Genomic DNA, 24,540 nt, shown 5'->3' with positions numbered 1-24,540 from the left:
AGCAATAAACCAACCACGTTATATTGATAACAAACACGTGACCCGAGGTCACTGTTACAGACTATGACACGTAACTCGGTTACTGAAAACTGAAACGAAAACCCTAAACGAACAACCCGTAATCTGTTCTGCTGAACAGTATTTAAACACGACAACTTCGCCACAGGCGAAGTTGTCAATAACTTCGCTGATTCAACAAGTTCGCCATAGCGAACTTGTTGACAACTTCGCGCATTACAAAACAAACATAAACAAAACATAATTACATTACAGACTCGATTACAAATGCTAGACTATGAACTACTGACATACATGTACCAACACTATTTACAATGAAACCTTTAACCCTAAATTAACTTTAACTAATGACAAACAAATCCTTATAATTTATAATACAACTAATATTTTGTTAAACTTCAATATGTCATACCCTTTGTCCAACAAACATTCCTAGTTGGGCGGATCAAGCAACCAGCTCTTCAATCTCCTTTGTATCAACTAATCATGCTCCTTCAACATTCTTAGCATCTTATATTTTGAATCCACATCGCACTAATCCCATCCCATCAAAATCCGGATAGGCTATGCTATATTTTCCATCGACTAGAAGAGTAATGTCATAGCCTGAAAGCTTTGGGGTAATTCTGCAATTTATATTTCTTGCACTAGTCAAAACCAACAAGATGTACTAAAAGTGTGATAGCAAAAATAGCATTGGGCTAATATATGCTATCTTGGATGGTACGAAATCATATCCCAAGTGTTAATGTCAGATTAAATATACTTATGTGTGGTCTTGAAAGAAAATATATATGAAATATTTTTCCCCAACACAATTTTGGGGGAAAAACTCCAAATTGTGTCAAGCTAACTATACATTTAATAGTTGTAACACTCAAGATTTGAAATCATGATCTTAACTCAGAATTCATCTACGAAAGTGAAGATCTTGAATTATAGTACATCATTATCCCATTAAATTTAATACTAAGAGCTCATGTTCTACCTTATCTAGCAATATCTTATGCATGTATAGCGGGGACTCACTAACTCTAGGCCATGTTATGTTTCCCTCGAGCAATTTCTACTACAATTTCCACCTTTGTAACCAATGGAAGTCTTGCTACAGCTCCTACAACACATAAAATTCAGTTGAATGTTGCACATGCTTTCTCATCAGTAAAAACGGTTCAAAAAATATATGGAGTTAGTTTAATTTCCTGCTTACGGCTTTGAAGTAGATCCTCAAGGTTTCCTTTATGCATGAATTCATACACTAGGAAGAGTGGTTCACCTTCCAAGCAGTATCCTATAAGCTTAACAAGGTTGGGATGATCAAAATTTTTCATTACTTCCAGATCAATCTGCACTCAGTGGTGATCAAATTTCAAAAATAATTTAGTTCTTCTCTATAAAATTTACATTGGAATAGTGGAGTCATAAATATCCAGATAATTTGGATAAGTATGTATGTTTTATCATCCAATAGTTACAACTAGAGATGTCACAAAACTCTACACCTAAATCGTGTTTTTTAGGACTTACATGTGTGCGGTGGAAAAGTTTCTTAACCACAATGGGCAGTTCAGTGTTATCAACCCAACCTTTGTAAGCCATTCCATATCTCCCCTCACCCAAGCATGTTTCATTTCCAAAGTCCCTTGTAGCAAGTTGCAATTCATCATATGTGAACAACTTAACGCCTATGGTCACTAATTCCTCATGCTGATTTGTGTTACTTGTTGCACTTTGGTCTAAGAATGTTAGCAAAAAAGATTAAAAGCTTAGAAATGGCAAGTGAAAAAGGGTTAACTGCTTATATGTGCACATAATGAAGTTGTGACAAAGCTAATAATTGTCTCTATAGATGTGGTTTTAAAACTATAATTTTCTTGTTAACCAGTGAGAAAGGAATGGATATAAGGAAGACTTAGCATTACCGTCCTTTAAAATATGGGCAAACCTGAAAAAACTCTTGCAGACAAGGAATTTAGCATGTTAATTCCCATGATGAAGAGCTTGCGTATATTGAAGTTTGGTTCATTCGGTGGAACAAAATATTTATGAATCCTCCAAGGAGAACCCATTATGCCAGGTGACTCTTGTAGTTCAAGCAAAGCCTGAAGTAAGGCCAATACCTCGGTCATGGTAGGACGTTCTCTAGGAACACTGTGGACACAACGATCTGCAATTTGAGTGAACCGTCTTAAACTTGTGGGAGAAATTGTTCCTTTGATATTAGAATCAACCATCTGATCTAATTTTCTTTCTTTTACACATTTTTGAGCCCACCTTACCAAACTGTATTGTTCTTCCCTATTTCGTTCGTCTACTGCAAACCTTCCAGATAGCACTTCAAATAATACAACCCCAAATGCATACACATCTGTTTTCATTGTTAATTTTCTAGTACAAAAGTACTCTGGATCCAAATACCCGAATGTGCCTCGAACACTCGCATCAACATAATATATTGATTCACTGGTTGGGCCGAATTTGGACAAACCAAAGTCTGAAATCTTAGCTTTCCAATTCTCATCTAAAAGAATGTTTGCACTCTTCACATCACGATGTATGATTCCAAATAGCATGCCCGTGTGAAGGTAGTCCAGCCCACGTGCGGCGTCTATTGCAATCTTAACACGTTGCACCCAACTTAAAGGAGTACGAGCTTTGTGTGTAGATGATCATAAAGGGTTCCATTGGGCATATACTCATAAACAAGGATCATCTCTCGGTGATCGTCACAAAAACCAATAAGTGACACCAAGTGACTGTGGCGCAGCTCAGAGAGAATCTCGATTTCCGCCCTAAACTCAGGTGCACCCTGATTGGATGTAGAATCCAGCCGTTTGACTGCAACAACATGACTTGTTTCATTAATACACAAACAACCTTTGTACACCTTTCCGAACCCTCCATGTCCATTGACCAGTACACCATCAAAGTTGTTCGTTGCGGATTGAATCTCCGCAAAAGAAAAACGCAAACATATTTTTTCTGAAGTTGATGACTCTCCAGTTGCAGAGTCCATATTATCCTAGTTAGTATTTACAAAATTGTATTAGAAGCTTTGATCAGATTAAATAAGAGGGGTGATGATTATTTCAAGGTTATTTACCAAAAGCGCGTTTTCAACATAGATGATTAGATGCATTCTTTAGCACTATTAATTGAGATTTTACTTATATGACAAATTGACAATCAACATTTTATATTATTTGTTGATATTCCCCTATAATTAGAATATAGCTTAAATATTTAAAATATGATACGAGACTTTGGTAATCATTAAATAATGAAAAATTGTCAATAATTAAATGTAGTTGTCGATATCAAATTTGAATATGTGGCTTATAAATGTTGCAAAAATTGTGTTGTAAATATTTTGAATGAATTTTGGTAAGAAAAATTGAAAATGACGCAATTTAGTCAAAGTTAAAATTGATTTAATACGGCGATAACGTGATTTTAGATGGTTTTTGTTCAGAAGAAATGACAAGTAACATAGTAGTAGTGGTGACTTTTTTGTGAGAGGTTAAGAAAATGATAGTTGATTACACATGAAATCTCTTTCCCTCTAGACACATCAAAACCATTCATTCACACAATTGTTTTTTTTCTCGTTTCAGTCACCTTACTTTCTCAAAATTACCACTGACCACCATCGTCGTCACCAACTGGACCACCACCACTATAAGAATTCGAGCTTTAGCGGCAACATGGAGCTTTAGCAGCGACACGGTTAGGCATCGACGCTAATGCCTCCTGTCTCCGCTAAAGGACTCGTCTCTATAAGTTCCGATTCGTGTGAATCTGCAATATTAATTTGTACCCCTTGATAAGAGAGAGATCTAACGGATGTCACTCCTTGTCACCCATCTTCAACCTTGAAAGCTTCCATCTCCATGTTCACTCCCGTACTCTAAACCCAAGTTTAAAACCATCGATCTGCAACAACCGACTTGCCGTTCCATTCACTGTCCCATCTTCAACCTCCTCCGGCACAACTGTCGCACCTCCACTCCATCTTCAACCTCCTTCACTACAACACTCGCACCATCTACAAACACCACCTCCTGTGACAGAACCAACAACTTCAGCTCTGAGACCACCATCAACCACCATGATAGAACCTGCAACTTCAGATCCGGCCACCACCGTCAAAAACCATGAAAAAACCTGAACATTTAGCTCCGGCCACCACAACTAGTTCATATCTTTTGTAATTTTATGTATAAATTATGTAGTGTTTGTTTAGCTAGTGGTCCGGCCACTTCTACATCCGGTGTTTCTTGAAACTTTGTATAAGTTTTACCCATTTTAATGATAAATTAAGTGTGTTTTTGTTTCATTTCCGAGTTAAAGCTCTCGTTCAAGTTAATCATGTTTTGTTTGCTTAAGAAATTTGGTAATCCGTCACCGAAAACTTTTCCGGGGAAATATCCGGCATACCCATTAATGGTGACGTGTTTGGCAGTAGCGATGATGGTTTTGGTATCAGCACAGAAGAACTAGCGGCAACATGTCGCCACTAAAAGTAATAGTGGCGACTTTTGGGTCTTTAGTGGTGAATTTTGTTGCCGCTAAAACTCAAATTTCATGTTGTGCATTCCCAAGACCACCGCTCTCTCGCCACTTAACCATCACCACTGTCACCGCCACCGCCTGACCATCGCCACCATCACCAATGCCACTTCCACCTCCTGACCACCATCACTGTCACTACCACCACAACTACTACCAAAACCACGTCACACCCTCCAGCACAACCGTCACCACCTGACCACCATCAATGTTACCGCAACCATCACGTTGCCATCGCCACCACAACCGTCACCATCGCCGCCTAAATAGTGACCACGAAAGTCGCCGCCTGTCCACCACCATTGTCAACGTCATCGCCGTCGCCACCACTGCCACCATTACAATTTTTATTTTTTATTTTTTGATGTATTGTCTTTATTTTGAGAGGGCGATTTTGATTATTTTTATTTTATTCCCACATCTTTTCAGGCCTATCAAATAATATAGAGCAATGATAGTTTCATTAGCATTGGTTAACCATGACAATGGAATGCTAATAATCTATTTAATTTACTTTTTCATTTAATTCCCTTGTAAATATCATTCCCTCATTATTACATTACCTCGGTTAGGGAAATGAGTCTAAATGAAGTAATGGTATTTTCACCCCATGTTTCAGACTGGTATATAGTTGTAGACCTCATCTGGTCTCCTTAGATGAAAGTGTAATTGTCATTATGTGGTTTGGAGAAACATGAAAAGTAAACTTTCATCAAAATTCTTATTACCAATTGAGTTCCGTGCCATTAAGTTGAAAAAAATAAGAGAAAAGAAAAGACAATTGAGTTCCGTATCGGAAACAAAACACCCCCAATAAGATAACGTATGAACGAAGCTCTTAATTAATCTAGGGCTCATAGGTCAAAATGGTATGTTAAACAACTTATGTTGGAAGAATTATTAATATGTTTTCATGTTGGTTTGATTTCATTTAGTAGTACCAAATTTTGATTTCATTTTCTTTTAGTTATTTTTGGAGTTATTTACTTATGATTTATGTGGTTAATCAATATGCAGATTTGATCCCCAACTTCCAAAAATGATATGAATAGTCTAGTTGGTTTGATATAGGCACCTGGGTGCTCTTTGGCATGGATGATCATTATTTTGTTTTTAGTTAAATGGTTGTAAAAATAATATATTTATTTAAGAATCTTCAAAAATATATTATCTTGTTAATATTTCATAATTGATAAGTTTATATATAAAATAACTCGAGTAATTTCGAATGACGGGGTGATAAGGACATAGATAGTAATGTGACATGTCGCGTCTAGGTAGGATAATATAGATGGAGAGAAACGACAAGAATTTTGTGCGACAGGAGGTTTCTAACTAAATTAATGGAAAATTTGCCGCACTACGTGAATATTGACCTTCGGCCACACGAAAAAAGTGTGGCCGTAGGCCTTTAGCCATACACATTTGGTTCAGTCATATGTGGCCAAAGGTCGCGACACCGTGGGTATGATATGGCCACACACAGTTTTTAGTGGCCTTATGTGGTAATAAGTGTGGCTAAAGGGTACATGTATTAGTTGTTGGCCATCAAGAAGCCTCTTCAATAAGTGTGGCTAAACGGTAGAAAATGGTCACATGACTATTTACTATGAGTGACCATTGCACGTATAGAGCCACATGAATTAATGTTTCAGCCACATGAATTTTATAATAATGTGGCCAATACGGTTGTGTTAAGCGTGCATTGTGACCTATACCGTGTGGATATAGCAAAGCAATGGCCACTTAAATTTAATAATAGCGTGGCTAATTATATTATATAGACACCGGATATTACATTAAAAGTGGTTAAAAATGTTTACTTGCCACTCAAACACTTCTTCGTAGATTATAGTGTGGCTATTGTCTTACCGTTTGTCACACATAATGCTTTTCGTAATTTAAAGTGTGGCTATTGTCAAACTTTTCGTCACACATAGTGAGGTATTGTGTGGCTAATCATATCATATAGACACTGGAGGTTATTGTCAATGTGGCTAAAAATGTGAACTTGTTAGTCAAACACTCTTTTGTAGTTTGTGGTGTGGCCATTGTCTTACCGTTTGTCACACATAATGCTTTTGTAATATAAAGTGTGACTATTATCATACTTTTGGTCACACATAGATAAATGTGGCTATTTCATAAGTTTAACAAACACAATAACATAAATTCAAAACAAGTTTACATTAACAAACCTACGCTAATAAGTTATGAATTCAAAATATTTGAAACTACTACTAATTACTACCGACCTCAAACTTTCTCATAAACTCATCAAATTGTTTTTGCCTCCTTTCTTCATTTTCCTTAAGTTCTTTTCCATTTATTCCATTCGTTGCACTCGTTCTTCCAACTCGTTTCTTGACTTTCTTTCATCTTTTTCCATTTCGGCTCTAACTTTTTGAACCTAAAATTGTTAAAATATTAGCATCATAACTAGTAAAGGGTTAATGTGAGGCGAAACCTCAAAGCACGACGACTATCACGCACAATCACATTAGATGGTTAATCGATCAATTTTTCACTTTTTTTCACGAAAACCGTTTTTGAGCGTTTCTTGAGCGTTTTATGAGCATTTATTGCGTGAGAGTTTTAGTATTTTTGCCCCACCACGATGGTTTTCACCCTCATGTGATCCAGCAATTGATGCCCCACCACGATGGTTTTCACCCTTCCTATGTACCGTGGTACGTCCACGCATAGCAAAACAACTATCACGCACAATCACATTAGACATAATGTATACACAAACAAAAACTTGAATCGATGACTCGTTGGTGATAATAATCAATGTCAACTGTACTAAAAAGTCTTAACATGTATTCACACATCGTATCATGGCAAATCAACCAAACATTCATCATACAACTTAACTTATGATCACTTAGTTCACGAGACAGATTATAGCATGTACAAACTGATTTTATTCACTAAGAAAAGATTAAGTATAAATTCTACAAAATTTACCACAGTAGAATATATGAATTAGGTTTATCAAAAAAATTTTATTACATTTTTCTCATACATACAAAACTCACAATAATTCAACCATTACAGATATGTATCAACAGTTCAGCAGATTGCACAACAAACACTTGTTTAATGGTTCTATCAACTCATTAATCTAAATTGTGCAAGACCAATTGGGTTGTCTTCAAAACTTATAATACTAACTTTCAGAACTAGAAACAACCCGTTTGGTTTTGTCATTAGGGAGTTATGGTGTCGGAAAGATAGGCCAAAATATAACTCCCCGAATCAGCTTTGACCAGTGTTTCTGTAAAATCATAAAAACTATTCAAAACGTGTCCAAAAATTACAAATTTTACCTTTCTGGAAACTAGACTCATAGTGCTATATCCTAGAATAAAAATCGTTCAGTAATTATCGTTTAACATCAAGTTACATACCAATAAATAAACAAAAACGAATCTGTCAGCAAACTGTTGTCATCAAACAAGTGAAATACATACCTTTTTAGTGATGAAAGAAGAAGTACTAAGCTTTAATTACAAGAAATAACACTTAAAATTGAAAATACCCAAACTTGGTTCTTAGGGTTCTTCACACTCAATACGAATCCGGCAAAAATCGAGATAGAATTGATGGAAACCGACACCACACGTGAATTCCTCTCGCAAAAATAATTAGATTAGAGCCCGGAATCAAAGGATTTGGTTAAGAATTGAGTGAGTTAGAGAATTAATGATAGAGGATTATAGTGGGTGTAAAGAGATGAAGAAAAAGAATAATAAGAAGGAATGAAGAGAAAGAAAAAAAAATGTAGGTTAAATATGTGGTGAAATTAAATTTAAGAATGGGAGGGTAATTTAAAATTTTTTGAAGAAAAGAGGGGGTTGAATTTAATATGAAATTTTGAGGGAAGTGAAATTAATATGAACTAAATATGAATTTAATTTATTTTTAATAATTAAAATAAAGAGTTGTTAGTGTATATATATATATATATATATAAATAAATATATATATATATATATATATATATATATATATATATATATAACAACTAAATAAACCTTAAATAATATAAAAAATTGTATTTTAAATATAAAAACATATAAAATAAATACAAGTGATATTTATAGTTGCCCTAAAAGAGTCGTATAAGAGTGTAGTAATCAGTGTTAACGCTCAATAAACCATACTTTAATTAGTGGGTCATACTAGTTCTTGATCGGTGTTAGTGTCCCATTATAGCATCTATCATGTCACAGTTGCTCTAAAAGAGTTGTATAGGAGTGTCATTAGTCATGGTTAGGTGTTAACGCCTGAAACACACCATACTTTCGTCAATAGGCTTTATTTGGCCTTGATTTGTGTCAATGGCCCAACATGTTATACACTCATCAATGGGCCTTGATTGGTATTAGTGGTCATTATAGCATCTATCATGTCCCCGTTGTTACAAGAGGGTTGTATATGAGTGTAGTGAGCCACAGGCATGTGTCAACGCCCGATAACATGTCATACTTTTATTAATGGGCCATATTGGGCCTTGATTGTTGTTAATGGCCAATATCGTCTCTATCATGTCATAGTTACGTTAACAGGTTGTATAGGAGTGTAGTGAGTCATAGTTGGTCGTCATACTTTGCATTAATGGGCCGTCTTGGGCCTTGATTGTTGTTAGTGACCCATTGTAGTCTCTATCAAATCATAGTTGCTCTAAAAGGGTTGAATATGAGTTTAGTGAGTCATAGTTTGGTACGCCCAATAATATGTCATACTTTCATCAATGGGCCTTATTGGACCTTGATTGTTGTTAATGGCCAGTATGGGTCTATCATGCCATAGTTACGTTAGCAGGTTGTATAGGAGTGTAGTGAGTCATAGTTGGTCTCATCAAATGGCGTTGATTGGTATTAGTGGCCCTTTATGTCACCTATCATGTCATAGTCGCTACAAAGAGGTTGTATATGAGTGTAGTGAGCCATAATCATGTGTCAACGCCCAATAACATGTTATACTTTTATTAATGGAACATATTGGGCCTTGATTGTTGTTATTGGCCCAATATATCTATATCATGTCATAGTTAATTTAACAGGTTGTATAGGAGTGTAGTGACTCATAGTTGGTGTTAACGCCCAATAGCATGTCATACTTTGCATTAATGGGTCGTCTTGGACCTTGATTGTTGTTAGTGACCCATTGTAGTCTCTATCATATCATAGTTGCTCTAAAATGGTTGAATATGAGTTTAGTGAGTCATAGTTTGGTTAAAGCCCAATAATATGTCATACTTTCATCAATGGGCCTTATTGGACCTTAACTGGTGTTTGTGGCCCATTATAGCCTTTATCATATCATAGTTGCTCTAAGAAGGTTGTATAGGAATGTCATTAGTCATAGTTAGATGTTAATGGCCGATAACTTGTGATACTTTCATCAATAGGTCTTATTGGGCCTTGTTGGTGTTAGTGGCCCATTATAGCCTTTTTCATGTCATAGTCGCTCTAATGGGCCATATTAGGGCTTGTAATCTCTTAGTGGCCTATTATAGCATGTGATATGTAACATTAGATTTTTAAGGGTTATATCGTGTTACAGGGAGTCATATTAGACCATAATAGACAAAAACAAGTCATACTTGTCCTAATGGGCCATATTGGGCCTTGAAATCTCTAATGGCCCATTATGCAGATAATTTTAAATTGTGTCTTAAGAGGTAAAACTCGCCTAACCCGTCGATATACATTAAACATAGGGGTGGCAAATGGGTTGGGTTGGGTCGAAACGGGTTATGGGTCGGAACGGGTTAGGGTCGAAACGTGTCAGGGTTGGAACGGGTCAACTAAAAAAAAGGTTGTTATGGTTCGGGTCGGAACGGGTCAGGGTCAAACGGTTCGGGTCATAACGGGTCTGGGTCAAAATGGGTCAAGGTCGGAACGGGTCAAAACGGGTTTCGGGTCTTTTTTTTTTAACAAGGACAACAGAGGAAATGTTTTAGTTTTATCATTAAAGTTCATGTTCCAGTCCAGTTCGTTTCAGCACTTAACAACTCATTTTTACAGCAAACAACATGCTAAACTGCTCGTTCAACGATTTTTCAATCCGTTTCAGCACTCAACAGCTCGTTTTAACAGCAAACAGCATGTTAAACAGCTCGTTTCAGCAAGTTTTCAGTTCGTTTCAGCACGTAACAGCTCGTTTTTACAGCAAACATCATGCTAAACAACTCGTTTCAGCGATTTTTTAGTCCGTTTCAGCACTTAATAGCTCGTTTCAGCACTTAACAGTTCGTTTTTACAGCAAACAACATGCTAAACAGCTCGTTTCAACGACTTTTCATTCCGTTTCAGCACTTAACAAATCGTTTTAACAGCATGTTAAACAGCTCGTTTCAGCAAGTTTTCATTTCGTTTCAGCACGTAACAGCTCGTTTTTACAGCAAACATCATGTTAAACAGCTCGTTTCAGTGATTTTTTAGTCCGTTTCAGCACTTAACAGCTCGTTCAGCACTTAACAGATCGTTTCAATGCGTTTTGACCAATTTTGCAGCAATTCAGCAATAAAAAATCAGCATTTCAGCTCGTTTTTGCCCGTTTCAGCAGGTTACATAACCAATACTTCAAAACGTTTTGTGTTTTCAATCCTGAAAACAAGTATAGGCAAACGTTTAGTGTTTTCAAAACCAGTATGCAAGTATGTCCGTGTTTTCAATCCAAAACCTGGTGTCGCGTGTAACAGAGTTTTCTCAAAATCAAATGAATGCATTTGACTCGCTAACTGTTACCTAGTACAAGTGTTTTAAGTTATGAGAGTATGTTCAACAACACATGACTCTAAAACCCACGTATGAACTCACACACAAACACAAACTTGACCCGACGAATCGTTGGTGATAATAAGTAATGTCAACAGTACTGAAAGTCCTAACATGTATCCACACATCATATCATAGCAAAGCAACCAAATATTCATCATACAACTTAACTTATGATCATTCAGTTCACGAGACATATTCTGGCATGTACAAACTGATTTTATTCACAAAGAAAAGATTAAGGATAAATTCTAAAAAATTTACCACAGTATGATATATGAATCAGTTTTCTCAAACAATTTTTATTATATTTTTTTCAAGTATAAAAAACTCACAATAATTCAACCATTACAGATAGGTACTAACAGTTCAGCAGATTGCGCAACAAAAATTAGTTTAATGGTTCTATCAACTCATTAAACCAAATTGTGTAAGACCAATTGGGTTGTATTTTAAACTAATAATACTAAGTTCCAGAAGTGGAACCAGCCCGTTTGGGTTTGTCATTAGGGAGTTATGGTGTCCGAAAAATGGACCAGAATATAACTCCCCGAATCAGCTTTGACATATTTTTTTGTAAAATCAGAAAAGGTATTCAATACTCATTCAAAAATCGCAAAATTTACCTTTCTGGAAACTAGACTCAGAATGCTATATGCTAAAATCAAGAATCGATTAATAATCGTTGTTTAACATCGAGTTACATACCAATCAATAGACGATAACGAATCTGTCAGCCAACTGCTCTCAACAAAACTCAAACCCTAACATGTTTATGACATCTCTAGGGTTCTAATTAATCATGTTGAAAACCCCTGTTAGATTTGATCGCAGGATGGTTAATGAATTTTGGAGCAAGAATCAAAGTGATGAAGAAGAGTAATGAGCTTCAATCGATGTTTATGGATTAAGTTTGTAATTGGGAGGAGGTGAAGGTGATGGTCACAAGAAGCATAAAGTGTGGCCATTAACAACATTTGTTGTTTTGTTGTCACTATTAGTCAGGAAAAATAACTTAGGAAAAATAAAGCGTTTTAGACATATAAAATTAAACTACTCTTTGGTCACACAACCTCGTATAAGTGGCCATATATTTTAAGCGTTTTAGCCACATTACTAATATATACAATGGTTGTTCGTCATATTTCGCCAAATTATTAAAAATGTGGCTAAAAAATGTGACATTAGGTCACACAACGTAATATAAGTGGCTATATCTTTTACCTTTTAGACACATCTCTTATCAATACAGTAACCGTTCGTCACATTTGGCCACACTATTAAAACATGTGGCTAGTTAAATGTCACAGTTTGTGGCTAATGCATGTGTTTTTGGTCACATGTATCAAAGATCAAACAAACTATGACTGTAGGTCACATTTCGCCACACGTTTTTATAATGTGGCTAGATTTTGTCTCAGTTTTTTCAAAGTGTGGCGAAAAGTACCTGAGTAGGAATAGAATGGTCACATGAATAATAACATGTGTGGCCAAAATATTCTGGAAGGTTTTCAAACATGGTCAAAGACCTTTTAGCCACACATTTAAACCGAAGTGTGGCAAATCGCCCAGACCACATGTGTGGCTAAAAGTCGATATTCACGTAGTGCCGCTAGACTACCAATGTTGTACAAAACATATTGTTGGGGCATCAAGAAGGCATGCACACATAAGCAAGAGACAACATATATGAGAATGTAAAGGTGGATGTGGGAATACAAGGCTTGGCAGAATAAGAAACAACATTTTTTTGATAAAGATTAAGGGTAGCTAGTATATCAGATAAGATAATGGATATGCTTGAGGTGGTTTGGACATGTGAAGAGAAGACAAACAATTAATCATGATTGATTAGTAGAAAACATTACTATAGAAGGGAGAAGGGGTAGAGACAAGCCTAGATTGACTTTGAATGAGATCATTATGCATGATTTAATAGACCTACACAACTCCAAGAATATAGTCGATAGTAGGACTTTTTGAAAACGTAAAATTAAGGTTAATAACTTTTAGGTAAAGAATATCATTTTGCTTGGAAAGCGCTAGTTTTTTTCTTAAAACCATGCCCAATTGTGTGAGCTTTGAAACCACACAAAGAACATACATTGTTATTTTGAAAAAAAATTAGAAGAGTTTATGTACACTTTTAGAGTTTTTTCTTTCAAAATGTAAGGCCCCGTTACCGGTAACCCTACTTTCGTGTTGGATTTACTCATAAACACAGTTCTAAATATCAGAGTTAATTAAAAACTTTACGCGGAATATAAAACTTTCATAAAACATTACATATCAATTCTTAATCATGTCTTAAAACATTCCTCTTGTCTTTCAAAATCAAAACATAACTTATAAAACATATCAGATCTTCAGATGCCAGGCTTTAGTCTTCTGCCATGTGTCCTCCACTCAAGCCAGCTGTCTCATCCTACTCACCTGCGTGCATACTAAAAGTCAGCTACGCTGAGTGAGTTCTAGTTAATCATACAATACCATACAATACCTTATTACATACATACGTACTTAACCTCATAACTTTCTTTCATACACACATAAGTACTCATACCATCATTCTTACTTACATACTTTCTTTCTTACTTACATACTTTCTTTACATTCATAGTCATACGTTTTTAAGAGCCTTTCGCCCTATAACCTCACAGATATTATAAGGGTCTGGTCCCTAACATCACAGATATTATAAGGGTCTGGTCCCTAACATCACAGATATTATGAGGGTCTGGTCCCTATCATCACAGATATTGTAAGGGTCTGGTCCCTAACATCACAGATATTATAAGGGTCTGGTCCCTAACATCACAGATATTATAAGGGTCTGGTCCCTTGTTTTCGAATATTAGTAGGGTTCGATTCCTTCTTCGTTACCATACAACCATACATCATACCTCGAGTATTATTAGGGCTCGGTACCCTTTTCGTAACCATACAACCATACAACCGTCATTTTCTTCTTTTATTAACTTTATTACGTTCATACGCATAAACATACATATCATACTTGCCATATTTATAACGTTACAACCTGACTGTACGTGCAATATCCGAAGATCATTCACGAACCATCAAGCAAACATTCATACATATCACATATATCATATATGGCTTTATAACGTTACAACCTGACAGTACGTGCAATATCCGAAGATCGTTCACGAACCATCAAGCAATCATTCATACATATCACATATATCACATATGGCATACACTTATCACTTAGGATAAATGTATTAACAACACATCAAGTATGCACACAGCCCCGAAAATATAACAAGGAATGGGGCTAGAAACTCACCTGGATCCTGTTACGCTCGCCGTTGATCGTAATTCCTCTCTTGAGCTGTGCACGGCTAACTGTATAATATTTACACGTATCAATTAGCTACTACTACTTATGTTGCGTTTCTATCTTTATATGACCCACAACGAACGGGGGTCCGGGGGCAGCGCCCCTGGTAGCGGGGTTCTAGGGGCGGCAGCCCCTAGCGGGGTCCAAGGGGCAGAGCCCCTGGCTGGGGTTAAGCTGCCAGGTCAGCTTGGAAAAATTTTATTTTCGATAACTGCCTTAACACATTTTCCATTAGGTTTTTAATTTATTTTATAAACGAACTTCACTTCAGGCGAAGTTAAACCTTAGGCGAACTTGGCTTCAGGCGAAGTTAAACCTTAGGCGAACTTGGCTTCAGGCGAAGTTATACCTTAGGCGAACTTGGCTTCAGGCGAAGTTATACCTTAGGCGAACTTGGCTTCAGGCGAAGTTAAACCTTAGGCGAACTTGGCTTCAGGCGAAGTTAAACCTTAGGCGAACTTGGCTTCAGGCGAAGTTATACCTTAGGCGAACTTGGCTTCAGGCGAAGTTATACCTTAGGCGAACTTGGCTTCAGGCGAAGTTAAATCTTAGGCGAACTTGGCTTCAGGCGAAGTTATACCTTAGGCGAACTTGGCTTCAGGCGAAGTTAAACCTTAGGCGAACTTGGCTTCTTGCGAAGTTATCCTTAGGCGAACTTGGCCGTAGGCGAAGTTATCCTTAGGCGAAGTTACGCTTGAAGGCGAAGTTACGCTTGAAGGCGAAGTTCATCAGGCGAACTTAATCTTGCAGGCGAAGTTATCGCGCTGCAGATCTGTTTGCCCATAAATCCTTCGTTTCTTAGCCAAATAACTCGATTTTGGTACCCACGGAATCGTATGATCGGCGCCTACAAACCCCAACCATCAAATCGGCCTAAAATCGACGTTTTAGGGGTCCGATTTGGGCAGTTTGGGTTTCGGGTCCGGTTAACCCATTCAATCCTAACCATTTTCAGTAATATTATCTTTGGTGGATTTGTTCTTACCTTACCAACTCAGATCTATCAACAAAATCTCGGGTCTCGGCTTCGAATCTTGATCGGTTAGAATGTGTGTGTTTTGAGGAGTGTAAGGAGTGTGTGTTAGGGAGTTTGGTGAGAAATGAGATATTTTGGGATTTTGGGGGTATTTATATCCCTGAAATCCCATTCTCATTTAACCTATCTCAATTAACCCAAGTCCATAACCCACTTCCATTACCCGACACTAGCCCGACCCATACCAACTCCTATTCTTTTATTTATTTCCTGATAACCCGAGTAAACTTCCCATCTATTAATAAGTAATATAATTAATATTACCTTTGAAATTTCGGGATGTTACACAAAAAAATGTCAATTTTTTTAAAGCGATAAAAATCCCCGTTTCAACATGTTACATATGGAACATCCTATATAAAAATGTATGTGACATGCAATAGCGGTACTTTTTGTGGATATTTTTTTATAAAAAATTCTCTCTTTCTTTTAAAAAAATTGACGAAAATGTTTCAAAAGTGTATAAAAGCTCTTTAATTTTTAAAAAACAAAAAAAAAACATGTTATTTAATGGTTCTCAAAGTTCTTACAACTCAAAGAAGTTCTCAAAAAATATCCTAACTTGCTTAGAAATACATCTTATGATCGTAACTTTACCTTATTGTTATTAGGGAGAGGATCATGAGAGAACTCCATTTTATGAAGAGAACTAATAATAAAGTACTTTTAATTTAATTAAAAAAAATATTTTTTAAATTTTTTTCTTTCATCATTTTTATATGTTGTTATTTTTCACCACAAAAAAATATAAAAATTAAAAAAATAATTAACGTTTTAATGCATATATGCAATATATCGACTTTTTTTATAATGCATATGTGCAATAGTGTGCATTTTGATATTTGAAATAGTGTTAAAAAGTATATATAGTTGTTTGTATTGTATATTTGCAATAGTGTTATATTATATACAAAAATTAAAAAAATCGATATAATGCATATGTGCATTAGTGTTGTATTACATATATGCAATAATGTGTTTTGAATACAATTATTAGTGTCGTATTTGCATATATTCAATAGTGTGTATTAGATAATGTATTTGTGTTGAATTATATGCAATAAAACACTATGTCATATATACAATACACATTAATGCACACACGCATTACATCGACGATTTTTTTAGGAACAATATTATCTTATTAGAATGAGGGAAGAAAAAAAAATCATAAAATATTTTTTTAAAAATAATTAAAAACAATTTTTTACTAGTTCTCTCTTTAAAAGAAGTTCTCTCTAGATCCCACCCCATTATTATTATTATTATTTAAAGTTTTTATTCGTTAAGTTATTTCTAATGTTTTGGATTCGGGAGTCTACTGCAAGCGTCCTTTTTATCCTCACAAATAGAGGTAGGATCTGTCAATTTCACTTCCCCTCGACCCCCTAGCTATGATTATTTTACAGTTAGTTTGAATGACTAAACTTTTATTTAATTTGAATAAAAAGAGAGAAAAAAAACTCGTAACTTAAATAAGCTTAATATCGGACGATATGGTCCAAGTTGGTTCGCTGTCATTTGTTTTATCAACATCATATTCTTTCTTTTAGTAGCGCACTAATGGCATATTCTTTTTCTCATGCATTTATATTACCCGGTCAAAATATTATTTACAATAACGGCATATATTTTTTTTATAATTACAAAATTCTGCAACTTTTTAATTATATCGTACGTCTAAATTTCTGGTTTGACTTAGTCAAACAGCTTTTGATCAACCTCATGAAATTTGTTTTCGGATTAATAATTACAATAAATAATTAAACACTTTAAGTGGAATGAGATACCAGAATGATGTTAACGATGTTACAATACAAAACAATTCAATACAATTCTAACATCATCTAGGGTATGTTTGTCAAAACTAGCCGGTGATGGTTAGCTGATGGCTGAAAGATAGTAATTGTTAGCTGTAGATTTATTTTTAGGTGTTTGACAGAGTAGCAGAAGTTTTTAATAAAACTTGCTGGGTGCCCGCGTGGTGCGACGGAATGAGCGCACAACCTAACATCAACCGCTTAATCATTGTCAGTATATGATTCACTTGATGACAATGCGTACATAACCTGAATGTAGACTTTAATTCATGGAAAGACAGTAAGCATGTAACTGATGTCGAAAACTAAGAAACAAAGCTGAAATATACAGTAATTTCAAATAGATAACTTTTTAAAGCAACCTATTTTGATCTGAATCCCTTTCTGAACAGACATTGTTCTAATCTGAAACGTGTTCTGACCTGACCCCTTTCGACTCAAAAGCGTACCAACACGAACCGAACTAATTTAACACTTTTTTGTATCGACTCGTTTTGACCCTAATTTGGTCTTACACATGACTCAAGCTCATATGACTCGACTTGTTACCGACCCTAACCGATAATCACGTAGTATGTTAATTTTTTTAAGTTAAAGAAGTATAACAATATCATACTCAAATTAAAGAGAAAAAAATTATTAACGTGTGAAAAAGTTACGGCCCATAAAAAAGTTACGGGGGTAGCTAGTTTTGAATAATGGTTAAATGTGTAACTATTATATAAATTAACAAAAATAATAAAAGTTCAAGTACCAAACTTGTAAATTCAAATGTAAAAGCTTATAACTAGCTTTTTTTTGTCAAACACTAGTATTAGTAGCGTTCAAATATAGATCTTTTTCTACCAACCTAAAAGCTTGAAGCTACTTTAACCAAGCAAAACTTTTTATTGAATATGAGTTTTTTTTATAAAAGCATGAAGTTAGTGTAAAGCCCCGTTACCGGTGCCCTACATTGGACGTTGGATTTACTCATGAACACAATTCTAAATATCAGAGTTAATTAAAAATTTTCGCGGAATATAAAACTTCAACCATAATATATATTACACAACCTTCAAATCTCGTCTTTAACAAACATTTCGTTATCTAAACATAAGACATAGTCTTTTAAAAACATCATATCATTTCCTTGAGATGCCAATATATTTAATTCCATGCCATGTGTTCCCCTCAAGCGAGCTGCCTCATTCTACTCACCTGCGTGCATACTAAAAGTCAGCTACGCGAGTGAGTTCTAGTTAATCACATAACATACACTACATACACACATACATACTTTCATTCATACTTTCATACTTGCTTACCTTCATTCTTTCTTTTATAATATATTCGTACCTTACGTTTTAAAGAGCATTTCGCCCTATAACCTTCGCATAAATTATTTGGGTATGCAACCCTTTAACCTTCGCATATATTATTAGGGTATACAATCCTTTAACCTTCGCAAATATTATTAGGGTATGCAACCATTTTTCCTTCGCATAAATTATTAGGGTATGCAACCCTTTAACCTTCGCATATATTATTAGGGTATGCAACCCTTTACCTTACCTTACCTTTCATTATCATATCCATACATTTAATACCATACATATCATAATCGTACATACTTCCTTATTCACATACACATATCATACATACTACACTATACTTGCCTTAACAATACGTGCAATACCCGAAGGTCGTTCACGTACTGTCAAGCATACATACATAACTATCACAATCATCATCTAGACATACACTTACCATTTGAGGTAAGTGTATTAACATTCACATCGAGTATGCACACAGCCCCGAAAACATAACAAGGAAATGGGGCTAGAAACTCACCTGAACACGGTTACGTTCACCGTTAATCGTTATTCCTTTCTTGAGCTGTGCACGGCTAACTGTATAACAATTACACGTATCAATTAAATATCACTATCCAAATCGTCTTTCTAGATTAATTATTACCCTCAACGAACGGGGGTCCGGGGGCAGCGCCCCTGGCAGCGGGGTTCTAGGGGCGGCAGCCCCTAGCGGGGTCCAAGGGGCAGAGCCCCTGGCTAGGGTTAACACATTTTATTTTCAGGATGTTAATTTGTTTTCTAATTCGTTAACTCATTCTTCATAACGAATTATGCCTCATTCGTTAACTGATTCGTTATCTTACATATATGATTCGTGAGCTGGTTCGTTATTCTGGTTCGCTAACCTAATTCGCTATCTTAACGAATTAGGTGAGTAACGAATCACTTGATTCGTCATCTTAATATAACGAATTGGTGAATAACGAATCCTCCTGATTCGTTATCTTTTCATAACGAATTGGCGAATAACGAATCCTTCTGATTCGTTATCTTATCATAACGAATTGGCATAGGTTCTTATCCAGACTCTGACAGAATCAAAGTCAAAATTGATATGAACACGGAATAGTCAACAGACCCTCAGATCTGCAATTAACCCTTCAAATCATGTCGAAATAACATGATTTTGGTACCAATATATTCGAAATATCAGCGCTAATAAACCCTAGTCATCAAATCCGTCTAACATCCATGTTTAGAGGGTGCGATTTATACCTAAGCACCTATGGCTTGTTTATCAATCGATTAACCCATCAATCGTTTATGGTTTTCAGTAAGGTTTGTTGTGCTAGGTTCGTTTTTATCATTATCATACAAATCTAAGGTTTCCCAAACAAATCCGAACCTTAATGGATGATTTCTAGATATAAACGTACCTTAAACGAGTCGAACTATGAACATGAGCTGGTCTTTGATGTAGGTTCGGTTCGTCACAACGTTCTAGCACCAACAATCTTCGGTTTTCAACTTCGGATCTAGGCTTGGGTTAAAGGATAGTCTTGTGTGTTTTTTTGATGTTGTAGGCTATGGTGTAGAGATGGATAAGAATGGAAAGGTTTAATGTTTAAGGGGGTATTTATATGCCCTTAAGCCCATGGACCTAAGGCCCATTCCATCTCTTATTCCATCCTTTAAGGTCCAAGCCCATCATCTTATAGTTTATTTATCTAAACCGACACACGACACTTAACTGAATAAACGAAACTTCATTTATTTATTATAATCAAAAGTAGGATGTTACAGATAGAAGCTCCTAAAAGCTCTTTGCCAAACATACCCCTAGAGTGTTTTGACAGGGCAAGCGCGAAGTATAGGATAAGTGGTATGACACTTGACTCACAATAGTCATATGAGTTTCTCTTAAATAGGCGAACCGGCCTTTCTAGTTGAGTAAGGGTGATAATTATGTAGGACCGTATTCAAGAATTGCAAAAAAAAATAAAAAACAAAAAGTTTACCACAAGTCGAGCGGAACTGCGAAAAAACGACATTGTGGGGTGGCGACTGGCGTACTAGCGAAGGCCGGATCCGGCGACGGTGAGGGTGTTTTGTTCGGTGTTCGTTGTTTGTTTAAAGTATGATCGTCCCCTTATCTTTATCCCTCCTCAATATTTTGCAAAGGTTTTAAGCGCGGACTACTGGGCTGGTTAATAATTATGAACTTATGGACAGATTAAATATATTCAGATCAAGATCGCAAAAGTCATTAGGCGGAGCCCATGCGACCAACTGGGGAGTTGGGTGTACTCGAAAATGGTAATGTAAAGCAAATTAATTTTTGAAGATTATATATATGCAAAATATCACAAATTTACTAATATTTATAATAAAAGAAGTGAAAATCAATATAAATATAAGAAATACATTTTTAAATACTAAACTATTCAAAAAGTTGTTAATAAATAATTAAAAAATGATATTTTTTATTTAATATTACAGAAATACGAATTATGTTTTATTTTTTTTAAATCAAAATCGTCTCAAGTAGACTGACTAGATAAGATTCTGGCTAAGATTAACCAACTTCGATCGATTCTTAGTAACTAGGCAGGGTGCAATAAACTCGTTTCGACGTCATACCTTGTACCGAGTACTTGCGGAGTACTCGGCCTTGTACACCTACTTTTACAACATTGATTCAATTTATATGAATTCAATTTGAATTGGGTCATGCTTGTTATGAACTCATAACTTATTAATTATGAATTGTGATGGGTTGATGTTATAACTAAGTAGGATAGTGCATGTGTTACACACGGATGAAACACATTTAAAACATCATATTTATGAAAATATAAAACATATTAACATGTATATATTATAAATTTAGTAAAATACAAATGTCATATTTATATAAAAAAAGATACTTTTACATAAATTATGAGATATTAAATTGTTTTTTAAATTCAAATACAAAAACATACAAAGACAATCAGAGAAAAATGAAAGTTTCAAACATATTTATAATTATACCATGAGTACAAATAGCGCATTTTATTTAAAACATAATAGTCTAATGATATCAACATAAAAATGTATTGTTTTATACACATTTTGAAAGTGACTGGACTTCAAACATGAACGTCATTGTCATTTAGAAATCCAAACAAGCTACTCATGACAAATATATTATTTGCATAACTAATTTTTCAAAAAATATAAATATATATATATATATATATATATATATATATATATATATATATATATATATATATATATATATATATATAGGATCAGAATCATGTGAGAACTATTTGAAAATTGAGAATCACGAGAACCATTTTGGACCACAAAAACCCAAAAATAAAAAAAAATCATAAAACATAAAAAAACGCAAAAATGAAAAAAGTAAAAAAACCAAAATTCTTATTTATCATCCCGGTTTCATAAAAAAACGTCTCGGTTTCATATATGTATATTTGGTCCATATATATACATTCATGTTTTTTTATACACATATGTACAATTTTAAGTAAATGATAATGTACATATGTGTACATTACGTAAGAGATTACATGAAATTATACACATGTGTATAATGCGAAGTTTTTTTTTATGAAAACGAATGAAATATAAGAATATTGTTTTTTTTTTTACTTTTTAAAAATTTTTGTTATATAATATTTTTAGAGATTTTTTTAGTGGTCTAAAATGGTTCTTAAAGTCTCAATTTTTAAATGATTCTCTTAGGATCCTTACAATATATATATATATATATACAGGGGATGGATCTTGCGAGAAGTGATATTACAACGGGAAGTGAATGTGAAATTAACTTCATTAATCCCCCTATTTTCACTCCCTTTCTTTTGATGTTACCTACATGTATGTAGGTTGGTTGTATTTATATCCTAGCTACACACATTCAAACCTACCTACACACATACAAACGTACCTCGCCACATTCAAACCTACATACCTACACACATACAAACATACATACACATATACAAAAATACGTACCTACACACATATATACGCACCTACACAATAAGAAAGGGAGTGAAATTAAGGATTAATGGAGTTACACATTCACTTCTCGCTGTAGAAAAACTTCTGAAAAGATCCAATATCTGTATGTATATATATATATATATATATATAGGGGATGGATCTTTCTAGAAGTGATATTACAGCGAGAAGTGAAGGTATAACACCATTAATCCCTAATTTCACTCCATTTCATATAATGTTACATACATATATGTAGGTTGATTGTATTTATGTCTTAATTACACATTCAAACATACCTACAAACATATAAATGTACCGAGACACATTCAAACCTATGTACCTACACACATACAAACATACATGCACATATACAAACACACGTACACATATACAAGCATACGTACCTAGACACATACATATGCACCTACACAACGTACCTACACCTAAGAAATGGAGTGAAATTAAGGATTAATAGAGTTACACCTTCACTTCTCGCACTTCTCGCTGTAAAAAAACTTCTGAAATGATCCAATACCTATATATATACATATATATATGAGTATCATAGTTTTTTATGATGCCCGTTTTTGTAATCTTCAATTTCAAACAAATAATCGTTGATAAACACACGACTAGCAGCTGACCCACAGGAATTTGAGACATAAACTTTCTTTACAAATGAAAAATATAACAAAAGTGAAAAAAATATTATACGTAATACGTAAACGTTTGAAAAATTCGTTTTAAGAATAATTGAAAAAGTAAAACATCTAATTGTGTCATAAATGCCATCAAGAATTGATTTTAAAGAAACATCATAGCTAATAAATTAATTAGTGGTCAACATATATTGCAAAAACTTAAATTCAAACGAATTTACATATATAAAAAAGTATAAATGGTTTGAAGTTGGCAAACTATAATATCATTAATTATGAATATATCATTTTGATCAAATGATAGTTAGTTATCACAATATTTGAAATCTTTCTTAAAATACATATATCTTTGTAACAATATTATTATGGTGAATTAAAATAAATTTGAGTTTAAATAACTTAATTTGACTTCCATAAGTATCCGGGTGTTTTAGAAAGCATTAATAATTTAATTTGACTTACACAATTAAGTAATTTAATTTGATTCCACAATTAAGTAAATGAAAATTAAATTGTAAATTAATTATTTACCTTAAATATCTTTAAACAAAAATAATCAAATGTCATAAATTGAATTAAAGGTAATTTCATTTGCATTGATTTACGTGACCTATAATGTTGGTCTTTACATTTTTAATTTAATAATGGTTACCATATGAAGAAAATAACCAAATAAAAAATAATATTTAATACTTACATGATTATATTAATAAAATACATTTAATATTACTAAAAAATAATATATAGATAATATAGAATTTTAAAACACCGAAGAAACTTCATTTAATACAAGAAACTTTTGAAGAAACTTTAAGTAGAATTTGACCAATTATGTAAATAAATGTGAAAATAAGTGAAATTCATGAAAACTTTATTATTGTATTTATGTAATTAAAATCATGGAAATATATTAAATAGAATTTGACCCATAAAAAATATCATGGAAATATATTCAATCGGATTTGACAAAG

At 34.3% G+C, this 24,540-nt stretch overlaps 2 pseudogenes; both read right to left on the bottom strand.

Moving 5' to 3' along the window:
• Positions 1-387: 387 nt before the first annotated feature.
• Positions 388-2,270, bottom strand: LOC143560216 (putative serine/threonine-protein kinase PIX13; annotated as a pseudogene).
• A 386-nt stretch (positions 2,271-2,656) lies between these two features.
• LOC143560215 (putative receptor-like protein kinase At5g38990 pseudogene) lies at positions 2,657-3,034 on the bottom strand (annotated as a pseudogene).
• Between the last annotated feature and the right edge of the window lie 21,506 nt (positions 3,035-24,540).

Source organism: Bidens hawaiensis, unplaced genomic scaffold (assembly GCF_021521415.1).
Source record: "Bidens hawaiensis isolate Kalapana, Puna unplaced genomic scaffold, B.hawaiensis_p1.1 tig00020238_1, whole genome shotgun sequence".
Taxonomy (NCBI): domain Eukaryota; kingdom Viridiplantae; phylum Streptophyta; class Magnoliopsida; order Asterales; family Asteraceae; genus Bidens; species Bidens hawaiensis.
The sequence above is the reverse complement of the archived record's forward strand: the minus strand, read 5'-3'. Positions and strand labels throughout refer to the sequence as shown.